Source organism: Anser brachyrhynchus (assembly GCF_964034855.1).
Source record: "Anser brachyrhynchus genome assembly, chromosome: Z".
In the NCBI taxonomy this organism is placed as follows: Eukaryota; Metazoa; Chordata; class Aves; order Anseriformes; family Anatidae; genus Anser; species Anser brachyrhynchus.
In genome coordinates this window covers 42,187,236-42,201,588 of record NC_137697.1, presented here as the reverse complement: position 1 = coordinate 42,201,588, position 14,353 = coordinate 42,187,236, and the positions used below count along the sequence as shown (strand labels likewise).

Sequence of the window (14,353 nt, the reverse complement as noted above, 5' to 3'; positions counted from 1 at the left end):
TTTTTCTAGAGAGGAGAAGAAAATGGATGGATGCCAGGATTATTTACAAACAGTCTAATCCCCCTAACGACTCTCCCAAACCATTCTTCTGGTTCAGAATATGAAGGATACTCAATTATTCAATGAAAAGGTTAAGTCTGTGGTAAATATGCATAGTCAGTAATGAAGTGTACTTCCCCTGGGTATTTTTTAAAAGGATGCAGACTGACAGTTGTTTACCACATCCTTTCTGGATATGTTTTCTGAGGTTTTTGTTTGCGACACTGCTTATGCTTATTCTCAAAATGCAGCTCCTTGGCTGCTTTGCTTTATTGAAATTGTAAGTGGGTGACAGGGAAGTCAGCCATGAAAATGTATGTGTATCCAAACCAAGGCACTAATTCCCACAACACTTTTGTGTAACTCTGAGTACCCTGCTACATGGGAAGTGTCAGGGTACAGCCCACCTAACTTTTCTAGATCCAGGCTTACTTCCATCCTTCCGTCTGTCCATCTGTCTCTTTGTTTTGATTTTCAATTTTTCTGCTATACATTCCTTGGTATTTTGCCCATAGCCGTCAGTACGTGTTACACACATACAGAGGAACCTATAACTATGGCACTGTTGGTATTTTTGGCTTTGGTGCTTTGATTCAAGCTGTTTTATATCTTCAGTAGTGGCTGCAGGTTCGTTCTGTTAATGAAAACATTTGCAGAAAAACTAGGATTGCAAACTGATAAATTACTTGACTAAAGATAGCCCCTGCCTTTAACCAACACTATTTCCAGCAACGTCTTGCCTTGAGTGTTAATTTCTAATGTATGAGTGCAAACATATCATATTATGTTCTTGGAGAGGCCACACACGTGTAGCATTGCAAGATGGAGCTTTGTGCACAGCATCCATATAGCACTGGGGTCTCCACTGGGGAAAAGCACAATGTTCCAGTGCTCTCCTAGCCCTGGGCAGGGACCTTGCAGAAACCAGCTCCGACAGTCAGAGCACTGCTGTGAGCTCTCAGTCAAGAGCTAACAGCGATTTGCAAATGTCAAATTTTGCTATGCTCAGGGGGCATATGGAGGCCAGTGGGAATATCTATATTTCAAGCATTTGCAGCCAAAGGCCAGGTGCCCATGGATTTTTCTCCAGGCTGTGGGGCTGGCTTGAGCAGCTCCCAGTTGCTTCCCCCTCCTTGGTGGTCCTAAGCTGCTCCCTTCCTCCCTCCTTGGTAGTTGTCCTGGTTCCAGTTAGGACAGAGTTAATTTTCCTCCTAGTAGCTGGTAGGGTGCTATGTTTTGGATTAGGATGAGAAGAGTGCTGATAACATGCCGATGTTTTAATTGTTGCAGAGCAGTGCTTACACCAGGCCAAGGACTTTTCAGCTTCTCGCTCTGTCCTGCCAGCGAGCAGGCTAGGGGTGCAGCAAGAGCTGGGAGGGGACAGACCCAGGACAGCTGACCCAAACTGGCCAAAGGGGTATTCCATACCATCTGACGTCATGCTAAACAATATATAGGGCTGGCTGGCCGGGGTGGGGGGGCCGACTGCTCGGGGATAGGCTGGGCATCGGTCAGCGGGTGGTGAGCAATTGCATTGTGCATCACTTGTTTTGTACACGTTATTATTAGTAATACTATTATTATTATTATTATTATTATTATTATTATTATTATTATTATTTTCCTGTCTTAATAAACTGTCTTTATCTCAACTCACAGGCTTCACTTTCCCATTTCTCTCCCCCATCCCAGAGAGGGAGGGAGGAGGGTGAGTGAACGGTTGTGTGGTGTTTAGCTGCCGGCTGGGTTAAACCACAACAGTCCTTTTGGCACCCAACGTGGGGCTCTTCTCATCCTAATCCAAAACATAGCACCCTACCAGCTACTAGGAGGAAAATTAACTCTGTCCTAACTGAAACCAGGACAGTAGTCTAGCAGTCATGCCAGTGTACGTTTGACAGGCTTGGGAGTTAGCCCTATTGTGGATTCATTTAGGTAAAAATATGGAAAAAAAAAAAAAAAAAAAAAAAGAGATATTTTGAATGCAATCAGTTTCCTGAAACTGTGGCCTGAGAACTGAATTTTGCTTTGAATCAGTTTCCCCATGAATAAGAAGGTCACAGAATATTATCCAGAATAAAATGGTTAAAATTAGCACTTTGACTGAATTATGTTCATAGGGACTGGTCAGGGATAAGAAGGACAGACTTAATGAAGAACACAATGTCAGGTACACTTGTATAACAGTTGAATGTTCCTTGTCTCTAATTCATCTCTTTAAAGGAAAGGACAATGAGAGTGTGCATTAAAGGAGCATGAAATGCCTTGAAAGGCAGAGGGCTGCTACATAACATAAAGTCTTGTGGAGCTGATCTGAAGTATAGACAGAAATAATTAAGTTTTTGTTTCTTTTCACTGGCCTTTAAAGCTCTTGTAATTGTTGTCTGCTTTTGGATTGTGTAAGTACACTTTTTATTTTTCACTGCATCCCAGGTTGGTGTTAATGTTGTTTTCCAAGGCATAAATACCATTATTTTAATATTATTATATTAAATAAATAATATAAATAATATAAAATATTATTTTAATAAATATGACACTCATTTTTTAAAACTGGATCCCTGGTCTACTTGAATGTTGCCCAGTGTTTCTAATGGTTTTTAAACATAAAATGAAATGCAGCATTCCTCCACTGAGCTGTACAAGAGCTGGCAATGCAGAGTCCTGTGTTCTACAGATGTCTTTGGGTGACTAGCATGAGCCAGGAACACCCTGCCAGGGTGCTTCCCAGAACAGGACACTGGGAAGGGTGGCCAAACCCAAGGGCTCCAATGTCTTCCCAGGTTCAAGTAAGACTCTGCTTCCCCATCTGGTCTCATGGACTGAGAGTAAATGTTCAGTATTGTGCCTGAGTTTGTGCGAATGGATGTGAGCCCCCTTAATCTTCCCAGAAGTCCATCACAAGAAAGAAAAGAAATATAAAGAATTTTGTAGTTAATTCAAACGAGTCCTCATTCAGTGGGTTGGGAAAGTTGAGTGGTTTCAGAAAACTTTTTAGAGTGTCTTCATTTAAATAACACCTCATTTGCTATCTTAACATTTACAAATATTTGCTTTGGGGGATGGTCACCAAGGTCGGGTTTCTTCTATTGCACACTAACAAACTGAGATGCTTTTAATACTCATTAAATTCCCATACAAAGAGTAACAGTGCAATTAGAAAGTCATGTCAAAATATTGCTGACTTTTCTTATTTCCTGTGGAATTTTTCAGTGGGAAAATGTCTTTCTCACAGTGTTTTAAGACTATTAACTGCCCTTGTTGTGGAAGGAAGAACTTATAAGTGGTTGGTTTTTATTCTCCTGGTATATTCTTATCATTTCTTAATGTTTATATTGCAGTAATGCCCAAAGACTCCAAGCAAACCAAGGATGCTACTGTGCTAGGAAAAAAAGAGGGGGCAGCCCTTGGCCTGAAAGGCTGATGAACCAGTTTTTATTTGCTCTTTTTCATCTTATCGTAAAATAGGTCATTTTGAGCTCAGCTTCAGTGTTACTGATAAATGCAGCCAGTCAGGAGAACTTGTAGGCAAAGGCCTGCAAGTTACAATGACCTCCATTATGCGTTGCCCCTCAGCTGTGGAACAGTCCAGAAACACCAAAAACACATGGAGGATTATAATTTTCTATAGATCTACAGCAATAAAATGCCCAGATATCATAATGACTATATAATGAGCATGTACCTAGGAGGTGAAATAAGCTGACAGAGGTATTTAAATGCGTGATACTGATTTATTTTTATTTATTTTCTTGGTCAGTGAAAAATCTGCCAGACTACATTGGACTCCATTTTGCAGTTAAGCAGAGGTCACAGAAAGTACACTGGTGCAACAGAGCAGGGTGTGGTTCCCATACCATAGGACAAATTATTGGAAATATAGAACAGTACTACATACAAGTTGTGCCAGGGAGGTTTAGATTGGATATTAGGAAGAATTTACTCATGGAGAGGCTGGTCAAGCATTGGAATGGGCTGCCCAGGGAAGTGGTGGCGTCCCCATCCCTGGAGGTATTTAGGAGAGCTGTGGACATTGCACTAAGGGATAAGGTTTAGTGATGGGATTCAGTAGGTCAGGTTGATGGTTGGACTTGGTGATCTTGAAAGTCTGTTCCAACCTAGATGATTCTATGGTTCTATAAGAAAGAGGAATAACGGTAGAAAGGCTGTGCATCTGAAGTTTATCATGGCCTTGCTGTCTTTTAACGTGTGGCTTGCTGTGCCATCTGAATTGTCTCACTTCTCAGGGGAACATACAGGTGGACCCATGCACAAAAGCAGTGTTGCTGTGTAAGAGATTAAAATGGCCTCACAACTGCAGCAATGGAGAGCACCATTGTAATACATCAAAGTAAAGATGAGAGGAAATTGCTCTCTGTGTAGACCCTGACTAAACAAGAAGTTGCTAGCTTCCTTTTGCTTAGAAGACATCAGAGAACAGCTGAACTCCCTTAAATAGTGATTATATGCTGTCAGTGGAAGACTTACGGAACCGGAAGCTTTACTTAAATCAGTAGAGGAACAAAGTACTGGAGTGCAGGATCAGTATGTATCAAAAAGTACAGAAATGGAGAATCACATGATCACCAAACAGTGCTCAGCTGGAAACTGTTTACACACAGCTCAGGGACACTAGCTGTATCTTCACAGATATCATAATCTTGTATCCCATTCAGACAACCAGGTTGCTTAGCTTGGAGAAAAGGCTCAGGGGAGACATTATTGTGCTCTACAATTACCTTAAAGGAGGCTATAGCAAGGAGGGGGTCAGTTTCTTCTCCAAAGTATCAAGTGATAAGACATGAGGAAATGGACTTACGTCGCACCAGGGGAGGTTTAGGTTGGATATTTGGAAAAATTTCTTCACCGAAGGGGTTGTGAAGTATTGGAACAGGCTGCCTAGGGAAGAGTTTGAGGCACCATTCCTGGAAGTCTACAAAAAAAGGTGTGGATGTAATGCTTAGTGACATGGTTTAATGGTGGACTGGGCAGCGCTAGGTTAAAGGTTGGACTAGATGATCTTAGAGGTCTTTTCCAACTCAAATAATTCTGTGATTCTATGAAAAGCCAGGATCAAATCTGAGGGATCACTATTAAAAGACTGGCTCAAACTCTCACCCAGACACTTGGGAAAGTAAACTAAACTACTCGCTGCCTAGGTAATTAATTTTCCCTATTTACAAAGAAGAATGAATTGCCCTGCCAAAGAGTATTTTACTAACAATTATGAAGCCAAGGCAGTGCAAAAATGAAGTGAATACAATAACACGTAATTATTCTCCTCCTGTGGTACAGCAGGTACCCGGTCCTGCTATCATCTCTGTGCATACAGAAGCACCCCTGCTTGGTGCCACTGGCCAGGGCATGAGGACCTGCAAATCCAGCTGCCCCACAAACTACCCCACATGCCACCAGTCTCTTCTTCCAGCTGCCTGAGCTGCCCAGCTCAGATGCTTTAGCAGGGTCTTTGTCTAACTACCTCTGTTCTTCAGCAAAACTCCCCATAGCACCGAGTCACTTTCTCTTTACAGTCCTGAAAACTCCTCAGTGGATTTTTTACTCTTTTTTTTTTTTAATTTCCTTTTCTTTTCTTTCAGGTTTTAGTCTGAGGGTTCATAGCATGGGACTCTTCCCCAGGAAAGGGAATGGCTTACATGGGGCACACCTGTGCACCTGCTGGTGGCCCAGCTTTCCAACCACGGCTATATTTAATCTTCCCTCCACTCTGAGATGTGCCTCCTTGTTTATTCTTCACTAGAAGTGCCTCCTGGCCCTGTGCATTAGCTTTGGTAACGTAAACAAGCTTGGGGGCTGGCCGCTGGCTCCTTTCAGTCATCTCACTGTCTGCCAGATGTTGACAGAGAGGTCTCCTTTCCTGCAGGGCAAGTTGGTGGGGAAGGGAAGAAGGGAGGGAAAGAGCTCTTTTCTCTGTGAGCTCCACACAGACATTTTTTGCTGAAGCTTTACAGTCTGCAGAGATTTTTTTTTTTTTGACAAATAATTAAACATTTCTTCTGAAAGCAGCCCATTTCCTTGTGAATATTATTGTGGTTCAGAGCAGAAAGTCGTGTGAGCTGAGATTCACAAGCAGAGATAAGGAGAGCTCAGACAAAACATCTGTGCATGGCCTGAAGTAGCACAAAATTCTGTCCAGTCATTTCGCCTCAGATTAAATCTACACAAAACAAACTTTACAAACATGCATGCAACCACAACATTACTACCAGCTTGGCTACAAATGGCTTCTATTCCTTAGAGTATTAGCAGAGGAAGTTTCTGTGGGATCAGCAGCTGAGGTTGCCGGGGCTGTGAAGTACAGGGAAAGCATAGGTGGTGTTTGGGGGAAATTCATCGGTATGTCCCAGCTTTTAAAAGAAAACAGAAAATGGGGACCACCAGGTTTGCTGCTCCTCACAGAGCCTGGGAGAGTTGGACTTTGTTTAAATATAAAAACATGGGAAATTTAGAAAGGGACTGGTTTGGCTGGAGTGGCTAAACCCAAAGCCCCATTACACTGAACCACAAATGACTGGGATGCCAGTTATTTTATGGCAGCCCCAGGCACATCAGATGCTGTATCTTTCTTCGCTGTCGTGGTGCCACAATAGTTCAAAGGTTGTCTGAGTTTTCCTTGTAGTCAGTGGAGCAGCAGCATAGTAAATATATGGATATTTATTTAAGTCTTGGCTTTCTCAGCCATGGCTTAGCTATAACACTGGCAAAAAACAAGCAGTTGGAGCCATCATTTAAAAGCATGTGGTTTATTTATGTCAGTTCAATTATCGGGAGACTTGGGACAGGAAGGTTAAAAAGTCCAGGCTGAAGTTTCCTAAAAAGCCAGGAACACAGGAACACCCAACCCTATTTTAAGATAAAGGGGTAAAGGCTGTCTGGAGAAGAGAGGTTCTTAGGTTCTTTTCAAGTTGTTGACGTATTAGAAGTTGTTGTGCTGCACAGAGATAACTGCAGTGCAGTGACTTCTCTACGTATATTTACCCCGACACCCTCAGGCAGTCCGTTCCTGTCATAGCCTCCGTTAAGCATAAGCTTGGGGGCAATTTAACTATACCAACCTTTGCAAATGTACTGAAATGCCCATTGTTAATGATCAATGATCTTTTTTTTTTTTTTTTTTTTTTTTTCAGTAAAAGTCTCAGTGCTGTCAGTCAGGTTATTTTAGGGTCTTTTTAGATCTGGATTTTAAGAACAATCACAGTTTTAACCAATATGGTTACTTTATATCCAAGCAAAGTGTATGTGGAGTATTCAAAAATGGCAGGAAAATAAAAGCAGCACACCATTATTATGCTTTAAAAAAAAAAAAAAAGAAAAAGAAAACTTTAAGGCTAATCCCTGGGTTATTATGGGTATGACTCATTATTTCTGTGTGTCTGGGGTTGGCTGTAACACAAGCTGATTTACTGCTTTCTCTGAATCTGTGTATCGGCACTAGACTACATCCAGACCAGCTGGCTAACATCATGGTGGGGGTAGTGCACACACGACTGTACCATTCTGCTGGTATGTGCTGTGATCTTCACTGTGATCCCTGGACTAGAGAGGCTCTGCTGATGCATTTTTCATAGGGCATGAAAAAAGAATAAGAGGGAGGGCAATCTCCAATTTAACTCACCGTCTTGGAGTGAGCATCTGGGTAAAGTGCACTCTCGGTTGTATGTGTGCAACTCAGAAGCCACTTGCTCAAAACCTCCATGGCAGCAGGGACAGCCTCCTTTCCTTGCCTGAGAGCATTTCTGCCTGGGCAGAGCCAGCTGGGTCTTCAGCTTCCAAGAGGCAAGAGCTCTGCTCTTCTGTTTGGTGGCTCCCTCCTTCCCTCCACACTGGCTCTTGTGCCCAGCTTGGCTTGGCCCACGTCTGGCCAGCTGGTGTCTCTGCCAGGATGCAGGTCTTCCTCTCAGGAAAGCTGCACCAGGAGGGCAGCTGAGCAAGGAGTCACGCACCCATCGTGTCCTGCCTAAACATCCCTGTGGCGCTAGCCTGCTCCCCTTCTGTTCTAAACAGTAAAGCATGTCTGTTTTCCCTGGGTAAAAAGTCACTGTTTAAACATTAGCTACTGTCCCTTGGAAGCTGTTTCTGCCAAAAAAAATTTCCTCCATAAATAGTAACATCTGCTGGTCCCGAGAGCCAGGTCCTTCCTTGCAGCAGACACTGCCTGCGGTCCCCAGAGGAGACGGACCAGTGTCCCGCAGTGCCCTGGTGCAAGAAGCATGCCGCACTGCCCCACTGCCCCGGGGCCTGGGGGGTCTTGTACTGAAATGCCTGGGGTTTGGTTGCCCGAGATGAAGTGAGCTGAAAACAAAGCTGTCCTGTGCTTCATGCAGCCTTGCTGCTGCCTGCTCTGGCTGTGAGTGTGCTCTGCAGGCATGGCCTGTGTCGGCGCTGGGGCTGCACATTGGTGCAAGAAGCACGGCATGTGGCCAGCCTTGTGTCCTTTGGGTGACACCAGACTCACTTTTAGAAGCTGCAGCATGGCAAGTTGTCTGCTGGTTTTCAGGACTATGGAAGAAAATAGGATAGGACTGTGAAATGCATTTTGCCAGTAGGGACCAAGTTATAGTACAGGTGTGTCAATAATTCTCAGAAGACTCATTACTGCTCTCTCGTATTTGTTTAGACCAAAAATACTGTTCAGTGATGGGGACCCAATACACGTGGATCAAGTGCCAAAACAGACAGTCCTATGCTGTAAATATGAAGGGTGAGGACAATTCCTAAAGTAAATGTGCAATTTCACAAGACAGGTGGTGGAGAGAGACACAGACATCTGCAGACCTCTACTGCCTGTTTATACCAACAATAGATACAAAAAGCTGATGTCCCCTACCTACTTATGTAGGTAGAAAGTAGGTTCCCTGGATCCCCCTGCAGCAGGCCCTAGCTGTGGCAGAGCCCCAACTTCCTCAGCAACAGGTATTTTCTGCTTTGAGCAGGCTACTAGCTGAGTCAGTACAACATAGCCACTAACAAGATACATTTTAGCTGTCTCGTGCAAGAGTATTGGCATTCTCTTCTGCAGAAAACTGGAAATCAAAGGGCTGGTGCAATGAACCTTGCAATGAATCCACTTCAGTGGGATTTGAGAAATGATGCAGGGTAATTTCTCAGTGAAAGAATCTGAGCTGAGCTGACTATCTTCAGTGTCACTGCCAGTGCTGCTTGAAGTGTGGGCTAATATCCCTGTGAGTTATGGCTGTGGTTTGAGCATTGGGCTGGTGTTTGCACAGTGGGGTGTCCCACAGACACCCTCTGACCTCTGCTGGTGGCAGCCTTGGGTGATGGTGGTTGCTGCAATCTCAGGTTTGTGAATCCTACAGCACAGAGTTGTGACCATGGACTGATTCAGCCAAGGTCTCAAGAAAGCATCTCTGCAAGCTTGGCTGGAAATCCAGCTTCAGCAAATCTTCTCATGGACAACTCAGAGTTCAGGAAAGGTGCTCACTAGACAGTCTTTATGATTTCCCATCAGCACTGCATTTGTGCTGTCTTCTGCAAAGTTAATATTGTTGTTAATTCTCCCTTATAAGGCCTTTCTGATAGCTTGATACATCTTCCCTTATACAACAAATAAGGGACAATACCTGAAGTCAAAGGATGTTTTTCCTTGGTACTAACACAGAGGCAGAAAACCCATGTAACTTTTGGCCCAGTAGCCTTGTGTACTTTAGGAAGTTCCTGCACGTCTTCCAATAAGTTAAATTTTGTGCTCTCACATACCCCGTAACCTCATCTGCCCCTGTGTTTATGTTACCAAATACTCATGGGTTCTTCAGCTTCCAGGACTATTGAGATACCTCAAGATTTATAGATTTATAGAGCAATTCATGGCCTTTAATTTTAAGTACATTACAAAATGCTGAGTTTTACTGAAACACAAGAAATTCTTTATTCATAAGAGTATGACCAAACACAGTTGGTCCAATGCCATTTTTCTGTCCGTTATAAAGGGTTATTCTCCTCCCTTTCAGGCTCTGAGTACAACTTGTGATCTGCTCTTTTCCTGATTTATTGTTCCCTATGATTCCCTCAGAGGAATGCTTTTGCTTCGGAGGGACATAACTGTGTACTGGAAAGCTCAGTTCTCCCAAGAAGACACATAGGAGGACAGAACAGCCAACCTGGCATTAGCAGAAATATTAAGAACAGGAGAAAGTAAGATGTGTCTTGGGACTTGTCAGAGATGGAAAGTGTCCAGCTGTGGACAGAGGGACTGTGCGAATTTGAACATCAACCCATGCTCTTTTTTTTTTTTTGTTGTTGTTGTTTTTAAGGGAACATATCCAAAAGTTTGGAAATACAAAAGAAAATACACTTTGGTCTGAAGTGAAAGGGTCTCAGGAAAGACAGAACAGGTAGGATTTCTTTAGAAGTGCTATGTTTCATTTTAAATACTGCATTTTAAAGAGCTACATGGGAGAAAAAAATACATAATACCAACTGAAGATAAGGTGACCAGGAGGTTGCTTACAAATTCAAATGGTCTGGGCAGAAGAGATTTGACAAGACATTTTGAAGAAAGTAAAATGATAGAACTGAGAAAGGCACAAAGTTTCAAAGACTGAGAAAATCTTTTCAGGACTTATGGAAAAGCACCAGTTCGACCCTAAACAAAGACTCGACAGAAGACATTTGGCTCAGGTTTCTCTTATGGAGGCAGGAAGCCATCAACTGAAAAGCTGTTGCTGGATGTCGGGTCTACTGTGAGACTTGCAAAGCATTATTTTTTTTATTCTTGTAAATGAAGAGGTTTTGTGTGTGTGTGTGTGTGTGTGTGTCTCTGTCCAAAAATCCCACGTCCTTTCACAAGGCTTCCTTTCTAACTCAAATAAGTTTCAAACCCTGAAACACTGAGCTAGCCTGGGAAGTCAAAAGAAGTAATATTAATGTTTCACAGTAATTGTACTGCAGCTAAGTAGGGGGGATAAAGAGCAATGAATGTGTATGAAGGTAGAGAAGGAACACGTGTAGGGAACTGATGTCTTATACACCTTTTCTCACCCTCTCTGCCCTGTTCACATATACATGCAGGTGCAGTGTGCCAGCCCCAGCCCGAGCCCAGGGCTTCCTAAGCTGTTGCAAGGCAAGACTAACTCATACAGACATGCCATACAACAGGAATATTTTGGCTAAGGGTATCAGTTTTCTACTTCTGCTGATTCTCCATTTCAATTTGAAAAGATGTTACCTGAAGCCTCACACAGTTCAGCTTGCACTGTATTCTAAGCAAGGATTTTTTGTGTTTGGCTGGTTGGTTGCTGGTTAGCCTTAATCCATGCTGACTCAAATTTTTTCAGCTTTGGATCAGCCAATTCAATTCACAGCTGTCTTCAAACTATAAAATTAGGTATTGCTCTAGTATCTCCTTATAGTATGCCCTTATCTCAGGCAGGAGCACTGTCTGCAAAAATAGAAACATCAACAGTCTGACACTTTATTAAAGACTTTGGTTTCAATAACTGCAATTTAAATTCAGGTTCACTTGGCTTCTGGTAGTGTTTTTGATGACAGGTTTTCTCACACTTAGGGAAGAAAAATTATGTCAAAATCTCTACTATTTAAAGAACAGTACATTAGTTGGACTCTTCTGATAAGCTTTTTGCTGTTCCAAAATCTCTTTCCTAATTATTTCATTTCTTCACATTATTCTATTTTCATTTACCACTTCCATTACTCTGTTTAAACTTTCTCTGTAATACAGCCTCATTTGGAATTTATTCTTATGTAAGAACAGTATGACACAAGTAGGGAATTTCTGTGCAGGCTTTTTCCTGTGCAATTTTTAAACCTGGTTCATCTGATCCATGAAATATTGCACTTAGTTTTTATGACAGCTGAAAAGGGAGAAAAAAACATGAGGCAGAAAAAAAAAAAAAGATAAATGCAAAAGATAACTCACAGCAGAGGTAAGATGCTAGGTACTATATGCATGTCATATCTGAACTGTTTGATGTTGCTGCATCCTTATAATCTATAGGAAAGATTGGCAGAGGCAGAATGTCTTACAGTCTTGTGAATTCAAAACAAAGTTATTTCCAGAAAGACATGGGAAAAATTTCCAACTTTGTGAGAGTCCATCTTGTAGTTTTTATTTCCTAAAAGCTAAGACTTTTTACATCAGTGTGGTATTTTCTGTTTAAGCAGATATCAGTTTAAAATAAACCAAACAAAAATGAATGAACTCTTTGTCAAAAATGTTTAACAGAATATTTGGTGTGAGAAAATCTTTTTGAGATTTTCACTTGCTAGGAGGCTTCTTTATGAGCATTTCTCATTTGTAGACATTTGACTGGGAGTTTAATGCTGAAAACTACTTGCTCCAGTGGTACACACCAATAAAAGTACAGTGAGGATTTGATGAAGGAAAAATAATGTTGTTAGCTAAAGAGGGCTTGACTCTCCAATTCACTACCTTATGCAGTTTTCTAGATTACTGCTCAAATTATGCAAACTCTTATTCTCACTTACATTCCAATACCCAAACTCAGAACTGGAAACTGAGCAAGCAGTGATCCAGAATAATACCAGAAGAGTAGGTAGGTATTTGCTGGTTTGTAAACAAGGCTGGTAGTTTAGTCTTCACATGGTGTCTAGACAGCAGCAATTAGCAGTAATTAGTAAGTGCATCTGCTGTCTGCTGAGTCCATGCTACCTCACGTGCTGTAGAAGCGAGGGATCAAAGAGTTTTACTTCAACTTTGATATTCCATAAAATAGAGCCTTGCCATGAATGCCCATATTTTGTGTGCTTGTTCTGCTCTAATATTCAGTTTTATTGTTTTGAGGGGCTCGTTCCCCTGCTCAGAAGCCAGCGTGTCAAATAAAATTGATGTACCAATATTAATAAAATATAAATAAATAACAAATAATTCAGCACCTGTCCTCCCAGGTCTTGGAGTTGGAGTGCCATTGTGCCACAAGGTGGATGCTAGCTGTGCCTCAGCCAGTTACATCCCACTTTGTGCCAGGTGGGAATGGGCTGCAGAATACCCAGTGTCAGAAGCAGTGCAATTTTAGGGCTGTAGTCCTGGATCCTGCTGTAGTCCTGGCTCCTCATCTTCCCTGCTACCTGAGAGCAGCCCTGTGTGTGGCTGAGTGGAATGCCACTGTTAAGTTGTGGAAAATTCTCTTGTCTACTGTTCACACAAAGAGAGAGCAAGAATGTAAAAAGGAAACTTCTTTTTCTCAGTTTGCTTTCAAACGTCTGTGCATGTCTACACACCCCCACAGGCACTGCTGTTGGTGCCTCACATACCCTTAACAGATCTACTTGTAATAGAGTTGCTGCCAACTATACCACGCAGCTGCAAGATTAAAGCAACCTTAGTTACACAGCCTGTCAGCTGTGTGACATACAGCTGTGTGTCTGGGTGGAAGGGAGTGTTTCTCCCTGACACTGGCACCTCTCTCTGCATTGTCCTCCCTGTCATGCAGCAAAGGATAAGCCACGAGCTTGTGCTTCTGGGAAATCCCTTACAACTGAATGTTGTTGGCCCTAGGATGTAACATTTCTGTTGTTCCTTAGAGGCAGAAGAGCAGTGTATGTTTAAAATCAAACCCTTTTTTTTCAGTAGTCATCATTCACAGAACAGCCAGGACCATGTTTTGCAGTGACAATATACTAGCCACTAGATTACAGATTTTTTTTTTCTCTCTCTCCCCCTCTTTCAAGCCTTTGTTAATGAATCTTATGTGAAAAACAGAAGAGTGCAGCTGTCCCAGAATTACCCTCAGGTTAACACTTTGGATGTGCTCCAGGACCAGGAGCAGTAACTGGCACACTGCAAGTTTTGTCTTTCTGTCTTTCTGCCTCTTTGCAGCTCTTTAATGAGGAGGTGGGATTTGCAGTAAAAACTGCAGCTAGCTATACGTTATCTCTGACAAACTGCCAGTGGCCCAAGAAATTTTTCCACGACTTTGGAACAAGATTTTTCTGAGAACCAAGGACTGAGAGTAGCTGAGAGTTAGAGTGGACTCCTTGCAGGTAACTTCATCCTGCAGACAGGTTGCTTGGTGGAAAAGACAGAGAGAAGTTGTGCTAAACACAAGCCCGCATTTTAAAGGCAGATGGAGGTACAGGAAAACGAGAAAACTGTGTGAGATTGTTCCATACAATAAAGATCTTGTTTATTGTTAATGGTTTTATCGGTCACTTTAAGCAGCCCTGGGGAATATAGTTTCTGAAGCAACTGTAGTCTGTAAATCAGTGTTTTAACATCACAGTTAACAGGCCTCTGCCGCATTGAATCCACAACAAAATTCACATCCAAACAGTGATACACATTCAGGGATACACAAAG

At 42.3% G+C, this 14,353-nt stretch overlaps 1 protein-coding gene across 1 annotated transcript in view; it reads left to right on the top strand.

Moving 5' to 3' along the window:
• Positions 1-1,544: 1,544 nt before the first annotated feature.
• LOC308186174 (uncharacterized protein) overlaps positions 1,545-14,353 on the top strand; it is a 45,081-nt gene continuing 32,272 nt past the window's right edge. The window contains exon 1 of the mRNA XM_080575194.1: positions 1,545-1,560. The gene's annotated coding sequence lies outside the window, so the exon portion shown is untranslated. The remainder of the gene's footprint in view (positions 1,561-14,353) is intronic.